The 17,229-nt window shown below is 44.3% G+C and overlaps 1 long non-coding RNA gene across 1 annotated transcript in view; it reads right to left on the bottom strand.

Annotated features, from left to right (window-relative positions):
- Window positions 1–1,253: 1,253 nt before the first annotated feature.
- Window positions 1,254–17,229, bottom strand: part of LOC125964719 (uncharacterized) — a 55,323-nt gene continuing 39,347 nt past the window's right edge. The window contains exons 2-3 of the long non-coding RNA XR_007477955.1: window positions 4,439–4,480; window positions 1,254–1,986 (exon numbers count right to left, since the gene is read on the bottom strand). This is a non-coding gene — a long non-coding RNA (uncharacterized LOC125964719). The remainder of the gene's footprint in view (window positions 1,987–4,438; window positions 4,481–17,229) is intronic.

Genomic DNA, 17,229 nt, shown 5'->3' with positions numbered 1-17,229 from the left:
TTAAAACGCAGCACAGGGGACGGAGACTGGTGGTGAGTGTTAAATAACTTACCACCAGCAGTCAAGACGTGCTTTCTGAGAGGAAACCACATGCTTCTCTGTTCTCCAAAAGATAACATGGAATCCCTGTTACCTCATCCTCAGGTTACTTTCTCATCTGAAACCAGGAAACGTGGTACCGTGGTAGACAAGCACGTTACCCTCAATTTAAATATTCAAGAGAGGACATGGGGGTACTATTTTAGTAGGAGATAAAGAGAGGAATTTATCTGAAATAAATGTACTCATTATACAGGGATGGCTGTTTACTGATTTCCAAAAATCTTTCTGCCAGTGTTGGTTTGAAAGGGAAAGGATCATGATGAAAGTAAGCACTCTATTTGTATTAGCTAGAGGTTGTGAAGCAAAAGTTTTCAAAGATAAATTTCTCTGTACTTGATTCTCTGCCAAAAGGATGTCTGTTTCTCTTGTCCAGATTCACTGTCATGTTTGAGAAACACACTGAACAAGTTGAATCTCAACCAGTCAGGTCTAAGCTTTAGGACCAGCCAATGCTGAATTTACAATCGTGGACTCAGAAACCCCTGAATAATTGAACTAAAAAAAGACAGCAGCGTCCTGAATAACTGAATGGATTTTGCTGCATAAAATCAGTCTTCTCCAGCCCTGAAAAGTAGAATTGTTTTCACCTCTGGCGGGTGGAACTGTTGGCATAGTGGGCCACAGCGGGAAGCTTGTTGGGGCACTGGTACCAGCCGGTGGGGTGATTATGCTATCTGAAAGGTATGCGCTTGTGATTTCTTAATGATGGCTGCCTACTTGTTTAGTCCTGCAGGTAATCAAGGATGGTTACGGGTAAACGTGAGCCAGATCAATGAAGGATGGAGGAGGTGGGGACAGACAAGCACAGTGAGCCAGCAGAGCAAGGTGTGTCTCACACTGTCAGACCACGCTGGAGACTGAGTCACAAAAGCCAGAGGCTCAAAGGAGCCCTCCGACCTGGGGACTCAGGGCTGGAAGAAACCAAGTTACTCCTTTGGCTGACTTCTGCTTTTGTGACACTGGAAAATTTGAAAAGGTAACTTTTCAGGAAGTGTTTCATTCATTCATTCATGTGTTTATGCTTTATTGAGCATAAAGTATAATCTTATATATATTAAGTATCATCTTCAATAACAATGGGCACCAGTTAACAAGCACCTTCTAGGTGCCAGGCACTGTGCTAAGTGAAAGTAGGTAGTATTATCCACTGTTACAAGAGAAAACTGAGACTCAGAAAGGTTCAGTAGCTTACCTGTGATGACACAGCCAGGAGATGGCAGAGCTGGGACCCAAGTCTCTCTGATATCAGAGTCCTTGTTTCCTGCTTCACAATACACCGCCTTCCTCTTGAAGATTTTCCTGAGGATTGCTAACTGATGATTACAAATTCATTTGTTGGGAGGAGAAGCAGGAGGAAGGAGAGGGAGGGAAAAGGGAGAGAGGAATTAGGAAGATATGAGAACATGGACTAGAGAAGACCAGGGAAACTCCGTGCCCCATGTTGGGAATGATTTGCTTTTCTCTTTTCATTTTTTGCTACTTGTGCTCAAGAAAGAGCATTCAACTGGCACTGGAAAGAAGTCAGGTTTTTGTTTGTTTATTTAATCATTCTTAGTAAGACTTGATCTTAGCAGTCTTCATAAAGTTCAGGGGAATAATTCAGACGTGTGTTCTGATGAGTGACTTAGCCCTATCTTGGTGGGACGGGTCTGCCTTGTCCTCTAGACAGAAGTCATCTCATAGGTCCCATGGTATAGTGTAATTTTGAGTTGCAAACCTAGAGTCAGACTGTTCTGGAAGGCGCTGCCCCAGGTTCATTTAACAAAATGCTCCAGGAGGCTTGGATGGAGGTGACATCACTTATGACTCAGGAGCCATCTCGGTCTCACGGAAGATCCAAGGGCCCCCAGGCTGGAAACAGATGTGTGGGTGGTCCAGCTGAGCCTTAAAAACAAAAATGAGAGGGGTCTGTTCCTGACTGTTCAGCCCCAACTGCGTTTATGAGGCTTGACACCTCAAATGCTTAGATACTTTCATGTGTTAATTCATTTTACCCTCATGCCCACTCCAGGAGGCTGGGGTATTTCTCACATGTTATGAATGAAAAAAAACGATCTCAGAGAGGTGAAGCACCTCATTCATGGTCAGGAACCTTTTACTCAGGAACGCTGAAAACGTTAACCCTCACATCCAGCAGCTTCTCCATTTCACAGACTGAAGCCCCATTACGCCAACTGCGTCAACATGGAAGCATCCCTTAGACTGGGATTCTGAGTAGCTTGTTCTACCCCCTCACCCCTGATCCAGCTGGAGGTGAGGAAAACAAAAGGGGTCATGTTCTGGGAACCCAAATGACTATGGAAATTGCAAATGGCATCTGAGAGAGACGATAAAGCAATCTATGCTTTACGTGGGGTCTGGGGAGCAGGCACACCCTTAACAAGGGTGCAAGTGGAGGGTCCCCAGTCGGCCCCCTTTACCCCTTCTTGGGCTCCTTCCAGCTCTGAGAGGAGGGGCCTTGCCTGCCTGCCTTTGGACACCCAAGTGTGCACATCCGAGCTCTGTGCACGTGCCACCCAAACAGCCAAATCCTGGAAGTGGGCTGGGGCTAGGGCTGCCAGAAAGCATACAAGATGCAGTTAAATTGGAATTTCAGATAAATAATGAAGAGCTTTTTAGCATTAAGCATGTCCTAAGTATTTCATGGGACATGTTTATACTAAAAAATTTGCTATATCTAAAATTCAAATTTAACTGGTCAGCCTGTATTTATTTGCTACATCTGGCAACTCCAGCCGGGACTCTCTGGTGAGGAAGCTCGAGGCCTAGGTATCCAGAGGTATCCTTACATCTAAAATGTAAGGGGGCCTGGGAGGGGGGAAAGGTGGGCCCTGGGTAGGCAGAGCTTCCCGGTTCCCCAGACTCCTTACCTCCTGGGAGGGGCCCGCTAAAGCCTGGGGCCCAGGGCAGGGATCCCTCTTGCCCAGATCTAAGAGCAATACTGGTAGCAGGAGGCTTGGAAAGGAAGCACGTGAAACAGAGACCTGGGCCCCACGCTGAGCCTTGGGCAAAGTCACTATTTTTCTGAGCCTCAATTATCTGAACTGTGTAAAAAGGAGGCTTGCGTGGATTCCTATTTGTCAGAAACCTAGCCTGTGCTCAACACACAGTAGGTCTCAACACTGGCAGCTTTCATTATCACCTTAAAGAGAGAGCAATACTAGGAAAATACTTTGAGCTCTTCTGCCTCCTGCTTTTTGTTGAGTTGATTCAACTCAGCTGAGCTGGGAAAAGGTATCAATGTTTTCTTTGCTTATACCTGGGTTAGGAGAAATCACTCTGCTCAATGTAGCAGCCAGTGAAAAAGACAGAGACTGGGGCTAAGTATTCCAGGAGAGGTGAGGGCTTGATCTGTTCCTCTCCCCCTGCTCTTCTCTCCCTCTCTGTTCTTCATACCTGTCCCTGGGCTGTTGAGTAGGTGAGGCACTGTCCTTCCCAAGGCGGGTGGGAAAGGAGGGGGCACGGGGAGCAGAGCAGACACCTCTCCTGGCCCGAGGCGCTATGAAGTATTCACTCACTTACTTCACTGACTTGTCTTCCATCTTGGGAGGAGCCAGCAAGCCTTCGATGAGAATTTAAGCCCATGGTCGTAACTCAGGGCTGCAGGGGTGCACACAAAGGGGGCCCAAGCAAGCTAACCCTAAGGCCAAGTGCTGAGTGTTTGAAGAGAGAGATAATTGAACTTGGAATATCATGAAAGCTAAGACTCCTTTCTTAATTTCACAGTCTCATTCCTAACTAGTACCCCATGGAATCTGACTCAGGATGTCTTTCTGCTTAAAAGTCCAGAGTAAGAAGTTGGGGGGCGCGGGTGTGAAGGCAGACTGGCTCAGAGCCAAACTCAGCAGCTTCCTTTTTAACTCAGGTTCCTTTCTTTTGCAGGTTACAAAAGGGTTTAAAATGACTAGGGACTGAAACGACCTGGGGGTTGTTTAGGGGTTTGGGACTGTCCCTAGAACGAGGGTGGTTCTGCATTTCGGTGCAAGCAGATGAGACGGGGGTCCCGGGAAGAAGAGTTCTTTGGGTGGGAGTGGGGGGTCACACCAGAGAGAAGATGGAGATCTGTCGGTTGAGGTAACAACACTTTCACCAGCCTCTTCTGCACCTCTGAGGGTCTCTCATAACCAAGTTTACAGCCTTTGCCCCTGAAAGACCATTGTGCTGATGGCCCCTCTGCCATAGACAGATAGATTCATGAGTCTTAACTTCATAAAAAGAAGCTTCTCTTCCCTTCCACTTCTCCTTTCAGATCCACCCTCCTCCCAGAAGAAGGGATTCTTCCTTCAAATTTTTTCAGTAATAAAGAGAAGATAATGAAATAATAAAGTGTAGTTACCTCAGCCAGTAAAAACCACATGTCTTCAGAATCCACCACCACCTGCAGAGACATGTAACCGTTTTGCTTACCTGGTGGTAACACTGTGGGTTTTTTTTTTTTTTTTTTTTTTTGCCCCTATTCATATTAGGATCTATGAGAAATGGCTCCCTTAGATGATTACATGGCTTTTCAGCTTGAATGGGTTTTGAAATCAAGTAATTAAGCACCCACTACATGCAATAAAATAAGCACCATACAAATTACCAGTTCAATTCAGCAAATGTTTCTTGAGGGTCCACTAGGGAAGTGAGGAGCATCATGATCAAGAGCGCATCCTGACTCCACTACCTACTAGTTGTGTGACCTTGAGCAAATTATTTTAATCCCTTCGAGCCCAGCTCCCTTATAATGTGAGTTAGAGTACTACTTCACTGGGTTGTGGTGAGGATTCATTGAAGCAATATGACAAGCAGCCATCACAGTGCCTGGCGCTGTTGTTCAATAAATTGGTCAAGGAAACAAAGATGATCATATGGTCTCTGTCCTTTTAAGGAGCTCACTACCTCAAGTAAGAATAAAAGCAGAAAATTGCCATCTCCTGGGAAGGAAATACACCACTGTGCTCAGTGGGTGTACTAGTAAGGGTTCTTCAGAGAAACAGAGCAACACACAAAAACAGAAATATAGATCAATGGAACAGGATAGAAAGCCCAGAGATAAACTCAGGCACATATGGTCACCTTATCTTTGATAAAGGTGGCAAGAATATACAGTGGAGAAAGGACAGCCTCTTCAATAAGTGGTGCTTGGAAAACTGGACAGCTACATGTAAAAGAATGAAATTAGAACACTCCCTAACACCATACACAAAGATAAACTCAAAATGGATTAAAGACCTAAATGTAAGGCCAGACACTGTCAAACTCTTAGAGGAAAACATAGGCAGAACACTCTATGAAATACATCACAGCAAGATGCTTTTTGACCCACCTCCTAGAGAAATGGAAATAAAAACAAAAATAAACAAATGGGACCTAATGAAACTTCAAAGCTTTTGCACAGCAAAGGAAACCATAAACAAGACCAAAAGACAACCCTCAGAATGGGAGAAAATATTTGCAAACGAAGCAACTGACAAAGGATTAATCTCCAAAATATACACGCAGCTCATGCAGCTCAGTATCATGAAAACAAACAACGCAATCCAAAAATGGGCAGAAGATCTAAATAGACATTTCTCCAAAGAAGATATACAGATTGCCAACAAACACATGAAAGGATGCTGAACATCATTAATCATTAGAGGAATGCAAATCAAAACTACAATGAGGTATCACCTCACAACAGTCAGAATGGCCATCATCAAAAAATCCACAAACAATAAATGCTGGAGAGGGTGTGGAGAAAAGGGAACCCTCTTGCACTGTTGGTGGGAATATAAATTGATACAGCCACTATGGAGAGCAGTATGGAGGTTCCTTAAAATACTAAAAATAGAACTACCATATGACCCAGCAATCCCACTACTGGGCATATACCCTGAGAAAACCATAATTCAAAAAGTCATGTACCACAATGTTCATTGCAGCCCTATTTACAATAGCCAGGACATGGAAGCAACCTAAATGTCCATCAACAGATGAACGGATAAAGAAGATGTGGCACATATATACAATGGAATATTACTCAGCCATAGAAAGAAAGGAAATTGAGTTATTTGTAGTGAGGTGGATGGACCTAGAGACTGTCATACAGAGTGAAGTAAGTCAGAAAGAGAAAAACAAATACTGTATGCTAACACATATATATGGAATATCAAAAAAAAAAAAAAGGTTGTGAAGAACCCAGGGGCAGGACAGGAATAAAGACGCAGACGTAGAGAATGGACTTGAGGTTACGGGGAGGGGGAAGGGTAAGCTGGGATGAAGTGAGAGAGTGGCATGGACATATATACACTACCAAACGTAAAATAGATAGCTAGTGGGAAGCAGCCACATAGCACAGGGAGATCAGCTCGGGTGCTTTGTGTCCACCTAGAGGGGTGGGATAGGGAAGGTGGGGGGGAGATGCGAGAGGGAGGGGATATGGGGATATATGTATATGTATAGCTGATTCACTTTGTTATACAGCAGAAACTAACACTACTGTAAAGCACTCATACTCCAATAAAGATGTTTTAAAAAAGAAAGGAAAAAGAATCAGAGCCACAGGATATATATAGACATATAGGAGATATTTTATGAGGACTGGCTCATGCTATCAGAGAGGCTGAGAAGTCCCATGATCTGCTGTCTACAAACTGGAGGCCCAGGAAAGCAGGTGGTGTAGTTCCAGTCCAAACCTGAAGGCCTGAGAACCAGGGCAGCCAGTGGTGTAAGTCCTGGTCAGTCTGAGGGCGCAAGAACTGGGGGGAGCCCATGGTTTAAGATCCAGTCCAAGTCCGAAGTTTCAAGAACCAGGAGCACCAATGTCCAAAGGTGGGAGAGAATGGATGTCCCCGCTTAGGTAGACAGCAAATTCACCCTTCCTCTGCCTTTTTATTCTATCAGGTGGATTGGACAACGCCACCCACACTGGTGAAAGCAATCCTCTTTACTCCATCTACCTATTCAAATAAAACACTGTCACACACATACCCAGAAACTGTGTTTTACCAGCTATCTGGGCATTCCTTAGGCCAGTCAAGCTGACACACAAAATTCATCATCACAGGGGCCCGGGAGCCACTGAACTCAGCATAGGGGTGGGTGGAGGGAAGTTGGAGGAGTCTGGAGGGCCAAGCCAGGCCTTGAAAGTTTATTAGCCTGCACTGACTGAACAGGTTGAAAGAACAGGAAGAGCAGAGAGAAGTCATAACATCAAGACTTCTAAAAAACGTGGTCACTGTAATTGTTGTTGTCTCATTTCTACAAATACCCAGTCCCCTCTAAGTGAAATCTAGTTGCCACTACTCCTACAGCTTACTCCTTCATTCTCCTCGCGGTCTTCTCTAAATTCTAATGACCTACCAGTCTCGTTCACCAGACACATCTTCTGCCGTGAGCATCGTATCCACCATCCCCCATTCTGTGGACTAAATTGACATCCCAAGCCAGTAGTTCTGGCCCAGTTCTCAGCCAAGCCCCAGGAGATTTGACAATCTTTGTCCTTCTCCACAATCCCCACATGAGCTTGGCTAAAATACTAACTTTGCCTCAGTCTTCCTGTTTATAAATAGACACATGCTTTCTGGCCATTTAGACAAAAGCTACAAAGGCCTACAAAGTCCCAAGAAATGGGGCAGGAAAAAAAACAGAAGTATGGAGCAAAAGAAGAATGGCATCTGACTCAATTCGCTTGTGGGTTGCTGGGCTGATTTGATCACATCCAAGGTTGAATGTTTCCTATGGATCAACTGGAAGTAACGAAATCCAGAGCTTGGGCTCCAGCAAGATGAATCTGCATGTGTTCAGAATTATCCTCCAAGTCAACAACTAACTGTAGCTGGTCCAGCAGGAGAAGCCAGCTCTCCCACAGGAAGGCCTCGGCCTCTAAGGCTGTGAGTGCAGGGAGGGGAAAGGACAGCGCGAGAGATGCCTGGTAACTCCTGCTTTGTGGTGGATGCGCTGAGGTTTTCCTCTCCTCACCACATCTGACTCTGGGATGCAACACCTGACAAGGGAAAGAACCTCCTTCTAAAAGGCTGCAAGAAAAACATCCTGAGGCTAATTAAAAACAGAATTTAGCTAAAGGAGAAGTAAAGTGGCTCAATGAATGGCTTTGTCATTTGCCAAAACCTTACTTCTTTGCTGCCTTCATTTAGTTAATTAGCCTTTCACTGTTGATCTGCTGCTGTCAACTAGGCAATGTATGCAAACCACATCTCTTAACTACAGCCGGATCCTCAGCCTTTGAAACATGCCAGGGAGGGGTTGTAACCAATCTACAAGCCAACTGCAAAACGAAAAGTTTCATTTCCCGTGCATAAGGTGCCAAGACCTTTCTTCAATAACCCAGCAGAGTTTTGTTTCTCTGCTGGTGGAATTTCAAATTAGCAGAAGCTTCCGTGGTTTCTTACAGACCTCCTTGGTTACAGACGAAAGGACTCCATTCCCACCCCTCCACCCCCCATTTTGCGTCTTTTCACTTCTCCTTCTATTGCTAAGCTTGCACTTACATTCTTTCAAGTTTCTGTGCACAATTTTTTAAAAACTATAAATTAGCACCTTCATTCCCTCATAGTTGGCATCTGCTGCATTTCAAGTGAGAATGCATTAAAATACCCTTTTTACGAAACTATCATTATCAAAAAAGCACATAAGCAGAATACTGACATCCTGGCTCCTTCATTTTCTGTGATTGTATGTATCATATTTCATAAATATGAGATACTGCTTATAAAACTATAGCATACTAAACAGTACACAATACTGTTTGTGGATACACATGTATATGAGTAGTAAAAATATTCAAACATGGGCTTCCCTGGTGGCGCAGTGGTTGAGAGTCCGCCTGCCGATGCAGGGGACACGGGTTCGTGCCCCAGTCCGGGAAGATCCCACATGCCGCGGAGCGGCTGGGCCCGTGAGCCATGGCCGCTGAGCCTGCGCGTCTGGAGCCTGTGCTCCGCAACGGGAGAGGCCATAACAGTGAGAGGCCCACGTACCGCAAAAACAAAAAAAATTCAAACGTGCCTTGAAAATGATAAACATCACCTTCAGCAATTGAGAAGACCTTTGACCCAGGATAATTTTTCTAGCCAGGTTGTAAACATGCTTACACACACACACACATTTACATGTGCACGCACATTCTCTCTCAATTTTGTTAGATATATGAACAAGGCATTCTGGAGTTAATGTCTTAGACTTTTCGTTTTTCCTGTAAAAGAAAAGGAAGGCAGAGCAAGTGAGTTTGTTGCTGGTAGGGGTTGTCCACAACCTCACTTTTTGGGGGTTTTGACTGCCTTCCAGTAGCTCCCCATCCTCGGTTCATTTTGAGGTAGGCTCAGGCTTGGCTCGAGGCCAGTGTGACAATCAAGGTCCGAGAAGTCTCTTCTTTCAGAGATTATTTCTCAGGTTTCTTTGTTTTATTGGTGGACTGGAGGAAGGACAGCAAGGAACCGGGAATAGGAAGGAGGGGGACCAAGCGGGAGTTTCTCAAGTCAAGCGGGGTGTCCTGCTGCTGCCCCAGCCCACGAAGCTGTGCTCACATGGCCAGGCGGCCCGTGCAGGAGGGCTTAAATTAATCCGGTGAGTCTGGGCAGCTGAACTGATTCCTTTGAGAGGCTCCAAACCTCCGACGAGCACCCCTGACTAACAGTCCAGCCAAGGTGGTTTCGAAGAACATACGAACTCGGGGGAAAAAGGAAAGGAAAAAAAAACCTAAACTATCAGGTTAAAATATGTGCCTTTATATAGCTATGGGCCAGACACCAAAATGAGTCTTTATAAGCTTTCAAGGAGACAATTAAATGAAGTGGGAACAAGTGAAGAACCAGATGATGATTTCAGCATTAGGGACAGCAGAAGGGGGAGTGGTATCAGAAAGGGAGCCCTTAAGCCACCAGTGGGGGAGGAAGGAGACCAGATGGACCTCACCCCCAGGCCAGCCAGAGAAGTGCCCAGCCCCACACACCGCCCTCCTGTGAAGCACATGCATGCAGCCCTCGGATCCTGCCAGCTTTACGCCTGCCTTCAGCAGTGACGCAGAGACAGGGTACCAGCGTTGAACATCTTTGAAATTCTGCTTGGGTTCCAAATGAAAAATCGTTCTGCCTTCAAAGCCTAATGGAAATTTGGTAGAAACATGTGCTTTCCCCTTAGGTTCAAAAGAGAAATTAGTATCCTTCCCATTTCTTTGTGCATCTGTGTTTCCCTTTCTCAAGTGAAGAGGAGAAATTATGAGAGGCATCCTATAAAAATAGAAGGTAGGACAGAATAACAGTATTACTCCTTTTTTTTTTTTTTTTTTTGCAGTACGCGGGCCTCTCACTGTTGTGGCCTCTCCCGTTGTGAAGCACAGGCTCCGGAAGCGCAGGCTCAGCAGCCATGGTTCACGGGCCCAGCCACTCCATGGCATGTGGGATCCTCCCGGACTGGGACACGAACCCGTGTCCCCTGCATCGGCAGGAGGACTCTCAACCACTGCGCCACCAGGGAAGCCCAGTATTGCTCCTTTATAAAAGCAAATATTTCTATATTTTCTTTACAACAGAAATGCAACAGAAAGTCTACCATAGTACAAGTTATACAAAAAAAAAATCTGTGTTCTTGATAAGGAATCACCATAATTATTTACTCCCATTCCACTTAAAAATATTGTGTTGTGGGGCTTCCCTGGTGGCACAGTGGTTGAGAATCTGCCTGCTAATGCAGGGGACATGGGTTCGATCCCTGGTCTGGGAAGATCCCACATGCTGTGGAGCAACTAGGCCCGTGAGCCACAACTACTGAGCCTGCGTGTCTAGAGCCTGTGCTCCGCAACAAGAGAGGCCGCGACAGTGAGAGGCCCGCACGCCGCGATGAAGAGTGACCCCCGCTCACCTCAACTAGAGAAAACCCTCGCACAGAAACTAAGACCCAACACAGCCAAATATAAATAAATAAATAAATTTAAAGATCTTTAAAAAAAAAAAAAAAAATATTGTGTTGTTTGCAAGGCAAATGTCAGAAATGATGCCCATGAACCTTGGCAGGAGTTAACAGTAGGTGCAGATTACAGGGAATTTTCACATCCTAAATCATTTATTCCTATAGAGTTTTTCTTTTCCGATGAGAACATTTTAATTTTACCATAGGAAAAATAGGAAAAGATAGTTTATTGAACAGCAATCCTGTGTTAGGCCCTAGTAACACAGAAATGGTTAAAGATCTCACGGTCTGTGGTTCCTACCTAAAGGAGCTTGTATCCAGTAGTGGAAGAAAGGTAGGTGGAGAGGGGCAAAATGATCAGGTGTTATAACCAAGTTAGGTGATGAAGTTCTGTGGGGTATACCCGAAGGAGCAATTCTTTCTGTAGGATGAGACTGTGTGAAAGAAAACTACACCCAGATGATATTGGTGAAACCAGAAAGGTAAGGAAATCTCAGAGAAAAGTAACAAAGGCCAAGAGGAGTGGAAATCTGGTATCTTCCGGAAGCAGAAAGGAGTCCAATGTGGCTAGACTGTAGAGATGGAGAGAGGTGTGGAATGGCTGAAGATGGGCTGGGAACGTGGATTTGCAGCCAGAAGGCAGTTCATCAAAGGTCTGGATTGCTGTGCGAAGGAAGGTGACTCCTAAGCGGTGGGGAGGGGAATAATCCGTTTAGAAAGAACACCCTGGTCTTCAGAAGTTGTGTTGGAAGGGAAAGGGATTTTGCAATAAGAAGCATTTGTACTGTGGTAGGGTTAGGGTGGACCAAAAACAGTGAGAGGTGAAGTCAGACTGGATCTAGCGAGAAGAAAGGCAAGGTGAGCTTAACAACAAAGTTCCTAACACAGTTAGTTCCTAACTAAGTGGTTGGCTAAAATAGGAAATGCTAACATTCAACATTTACTATGTGTTGCTACGTGCCAGATCCATGCTAATTTAATTCTCACCACAACCTTATAGCGCAGGCACTATTATTATACCCATTTTACAGGTGAGGGAAATGAGGCAAAGAGAGCCTTAATAAAGAGCCTAAGGTTGCAGATTACTAAATGAGGCAGCCAGAATTTAAATGAAGGCCATCCAGTCCCCTAGACACTTTCTACATGTACACTCACGGAGAAGGAGACACGGTATTTAAGGGAAAGAAGTGAGATCATGTATGTATGTAAATTTTGAGGTTGATGCAAGATATCAAGACAAATGCCCAATAAATAGTTGGAAAAATAGGCCTGGCACTTGGAGAAAGATTCATTCAGCAAGTATTTCAGTGCTTATTATGTACCCAGCTCTGTGTCAGAGCTGGAGTTATGACATCAAAATACTTAGCGCCCATAATGCGAAGTACCTGTACATCAAATTTTATTGTTTTATTTTTTGGCTGCACTGCGTGGCTTGCAAGATCTTAGTTCCCCGACCACAGATTGAACCTGCGCCCTTGGCAGTGAAAGCGCAGAGTCCTATCCACTAGACCGCCAGGGAATTCCGCCCCCTGCCTGTTTGTTTTTTTTTTTGGCCGAGTATATCAAATTTTATTCAAGCTAATAATTTTCATCACAGACCTGAACACATACTCTTTAAAATAACTCAAAGATAACTCCTTCTATGAAATAAATAATTCACCCCTTCAGTACCTGTTTTTGCAATTTTGGTATGATGCCTATTGGCTTTCAATGAAAGCAGAACACCCTATAAATGTGTAAAAATTCAGTCAGGAAGAAAGGGTTCATTTTAATTTTATGAACCACTTGGCACACGTGTTGGGCTCAGGAAATAACAAAATAAATGTCTCCATCAGTTATGTTGATAGAACTTCATAGGAAGCCCACAGTAGTGAAGGGTTCCTCACAGGTAAGCAGAATGCAGATCTCCCTCCAGAAAAGAGGGAAGAAATTCAGTCAGGAAGTTGAAGGTCACTGGCAGGAAGGGAGCAGCCGCTGACTTTTGGTCTGCCCCAGTCTCTTGGCCTCAGCTGTACCATCTGCACAACCACCAGCCACTCCATTCACAAACACTTCTTAGACTTTGTGGCCTGGCAGAATTGCCCATGAGGGTTCCTTGCATTCCCACCAACCCCAACTAGAGCTCCCCAAGCACAGCTGCTGAGTGAAACCCGCTCTGGCTCAGCTTTTTAAAGGGGCTAGTGGCACCAGGATCCCTGTCTGTTTCCAGGGAACACGGCTTTCCTGTAGTGTTTCCTGGTGCCCAATGACCGTTACCAGTGTACTGCATTATTATAAAATGAGATTCCTTTCACAGATAAACATTTGAGACAATTTATATCTTGAACTTACTTAGCCCCCTCTGCCAAGTACCTCAACTGACTTTCAAATATTATCTCATTAAATCTTCACAGATTTCTATATTGGAAACATTTTTCCTCAGTGGCATGAAAGGCAAAGGCATTTCCATGAATACATACCCTAGTTGAAGAGGGGTGGGATAGGGAGGGTGGGAGGGAGGGAGACGCAAGAGGGAGGAGATACGGGGACATATGTATACGTATAGCTGATTCACTTTGTTATAAAGCAGAAACTGACACACCATTGTAAAGCAATTATACTCTAATAAAGATGTTAAAAAAAAATAAAAAGAAAGACATACCCTAGTTGAGAACTTTTACTGATCTATTCTTCTACTGGAGAATCAACAGATCATTTTCTTTTCAAGCAAATCCCATGGTGGTACCATTCTTGCTTCGGCAGCAGTGGACCCTCATCAGGAACTCTAATATAGTATGTCTTGCCTCTCCCACTGACCTCCATACACCTTCCCTCCAACGGTTTTCCAGATTCAGAGGCTTTTCAGGTGACTCACAAAAAAACCAAGGGGCAACAGAGCGTAACGGTTAAGAGCGTGGGCCTGAAGTCAAACTCATTTACTGTGTAAACTTGGTCAAGCTTTCTAACATCTGTGAAACTTAGTGTCTTCATCTGTAAGATGGGAATAATAATAGTCCCTCCCAATATGCTCATGAGAGTTATTACATACCAAGTGCTTGGAGAATGCTTGCACATGGCGAGCCCTCCATAAATAGTGCTTGATTAGATCCACCTGTCTGTCCATGTGTGTATGAAGCGAAGAGCCCAGAAGTGGATGTCAGAGGATCTGGATTCCAGACTCAGCTCTCTCACCAACTCGGTGTGTGTTCTTGACAAAGTCAAGCTCTCTGAGACTCAGTTTCTGATTCCTGATATGGACCGGATTGTTCTCAGCGGCTGGCTGCTTTGGGGGAGGTGGCTGCAGCTGGGGCCAGTGGTGGATGCAATGGACCCTGGTGGGAGCTCCCACCCATCCACGATGTGGATCTTACACCTCAGGAATGTTTGTCTTGCCTCAGGGACTTAATAGTTGTTGAAGAAAAATCCCCAGAAAGAAAGAGCATTTCTCTGGCTCTGCCTCACAAGTAGAATTCTGAGACTTCATATCCCCTCTTCTCAGGAACAAAATAACTACCTAACTGCAGTAGTACGTACAACTATATCGCTGGCATTTATTTTTCTGAGGCACCTACATGGCAGAGCTCCTATAGGGCCTTTATGGACAATAAAGGATCCACTAAACAGTTGTTTCCTCTGGAGATTTGCTCATGGTTCTATTCTTCCTGCCCCTGGTCTATCTCCCCCTCTCCTTCTGGAAGCTGCTCAATGGAGCCACAGCCTGCAGAGGCCAGGGAGCACAGCAGACACAGCACAGGCTCAGATCTGGCAATCCTGTGCTCAAGACAAAAACAATGAAGTATAGTGGACACTGGAGTTAGCCTGCCTGCCTATGAGTTACAAGAGCTGTGTGACCTTGGGCAAGGTGATTAACTTCTCTGATCCTGGGTTTTCTTCATGGGACAAAAACATGGATAATAAAGTATCTACCTAACCTGGTTGACTCAAAGATCAAATGAAATAGTGCATGTCGACACTTAGGATAGTGACTGGCACACAGTGAGTGCTCAATACACTTTAGCTGTGATTATACTTATCACAGCTCTGCCACTTTATAGCCATGAACTATGGACAGGTTACTTAAATGTCTTGAGTCTCAGTTTGCTCCTCTGTAATCTAGGGGACAGTAAATACTTTATAGGTTTATCATAAGGATTAAATGAGATAATCCATCTCAAGTGTCTTCACTACTACTAAGTACCGAGAAAATATCTGCTATTATCATTATTACTATGATGACTATTATATCTAATAGGAAATGAGGAAGTGGTGGTCACAGCACTTGAGCTGCCTCTCAGCACTGACCTTTTGGAATCAGGAAATAGGCCTTACACAGACATAGACTGATCTCTAGATTCCCCTTCCAGTTCCACATTCGAATAAAAGAAAAAAATGTGTGTTACAAAATTCCCTTAGCGACTCAGAAACTAAAAGTTACATCTACCAGTTGTCTTAGGTAGAGGTCCATTTCCAAATTTTGCTAAATAATGAGCACACTTCAGAAAGGATTTTAAACCAAATCAACACAAGAGAACAAAAGGAATTCTTGTTATGGTTATCCCAGCCCTTCTATGCATAGCATCATACTTAGTTCCCCATAGTAACCCTATGATGTAGATACAGAAAGGATCACTAACCCCATTTCCCAGGTGAGGAAACTGTGAACTGGAATAATCAACCAGGCTGCATAGTGGCAGAATCAGAATTAGAACTCGGCTAGCCTGGCCCACTGCTTCTTCCAAGCTATTCTGGAAGCTACTCTCTACCTGACTTAAGAAGTCCTACAGGTCTTCTCCTCAAAATGCTTAGTGGTTGATCTTTAGACTGTAGGTGACAATGAGCCCCCCATCTCATGCCCATGGCAGACATCACCAATCAATAGTGGCTCTTTTCTAATGAACCCCAGAAACTTTTTTTAACTCAGCCCACAGGAATCAATACCACACAATCAAATCTGACAAGTGAAGTGAAACTTCTCTGTCACCTAGGCACTAGACCTTAAAGAATGAAAACTCAAATCCCTCCAACAGAGACCAGGCTGGTCATGGAAATAACTAAAATGGGTGGGATGTCAGTACCTATGAATACCTCATGTGAGTGTGCCGAACACAAGGGCATTGTCCTGGATGAAGGGGCAGCCAAGTCGCCTCCAGCTAATGTCTTCCCATGTTGAAGTGCATGTTCAACATTGCCTTATCTTCATATTTTTTTCAAAAAGAGAGAAAAGAGAAATCTGAGCATGTATCTCGAATCTCCCAATTTTTCAACACTATGCAGCCTAAACAAAATACATGTATGGGTCCCACACAGCTCACAGGCCATCAGTTTGTAGTCTCTGCCATAAACTGAGTCTTGAGATCCTTGCCTTTCTCTGAATTCTGAGCATCTGTGTAAGTTTCATGGCCTGATTTCCTGGAAGCACAGCTCTCACCTCGATTAATGAGATCCCTGAGATGTATCTGGACGAGCTACTCATATATGCAAGGCACCAGATGGCTCCAGCGTTCACCTCCTCCAGACAGAAGGGTCAGGGCTAGTCTCTGTCCAGCGCAGCTGACGGTGAACAAGAAGATAGTGGAAAAGGAAAGGCCCATCTTCCTTAACATTGGCAAGGGAAGCCAGAGAGAGGGGCATGACCAACCTTTGGGAAAATCTCCAAGGTTACATTTTGTCTGAGAATTTCCTTTCCAATTCTCTCTCTTCCCAAACATCTTGCAGTCTTTGGTACTTCCTCCCAACAAGGTTTCCCAGATTTGCCCTCACTCTTATCTCTTTTTTGACATCCCTTGTTGAAGGAGGACATAAGTCCAGTAAAATCTATTGTGAGTTTCCTCCTCTTCTCCCCAAACTTTTCGAACAGGTAAGATCAGGTTAAAGCCAACACCAAGGACAAATGGATCAAAAAGTTATCCATGGCTTTCTCCAAGTTGGGAGGCTATTATGATTTATATTCATTAAATATGTCCATATTTACCAAGTCTACTATCATTAACAACCCTCCCTTTTACAATAGGGAGGATACTTTTCACAAAGAGAAAATATTAACTAGGAAAAGTAAGTATCAAGAATTATGTAACATTAATTGTCAGATTACAAGGTCTATCAGTTAAGATACTTTTGTCTGCAGCATTTTTTTAAATCTCAAGTTGACTCAAACAAAAAAATATATTTTTGGAAAAAAGAGAGCTAGAGGTAGGATGGCTCCAGGAATGACTGATTTAGTAGATGATTCTCAGTGGTCTCAGTTTCCTCCTAAGTCTT

This window comes from Orcinus orca, chromosome 6, assembly GCF_937001465.1.
Source record: "Orcinus orca chromosome 6, mOrcOrc1.1, whole genome shotgun sequence".
In the NCBI taxonomy this organism is placed as follows: domain Eukaryota; kingdom Metazoa; phylum Chordata; class Mammalia; order Artiodactyla; family Delphinidae; genus Orcinus; species Orcinus orca.
Note: the sequence above shows the minus strand (reverse complement) of the source record. Positions and strands in the feature narration are given on the sequence as shown.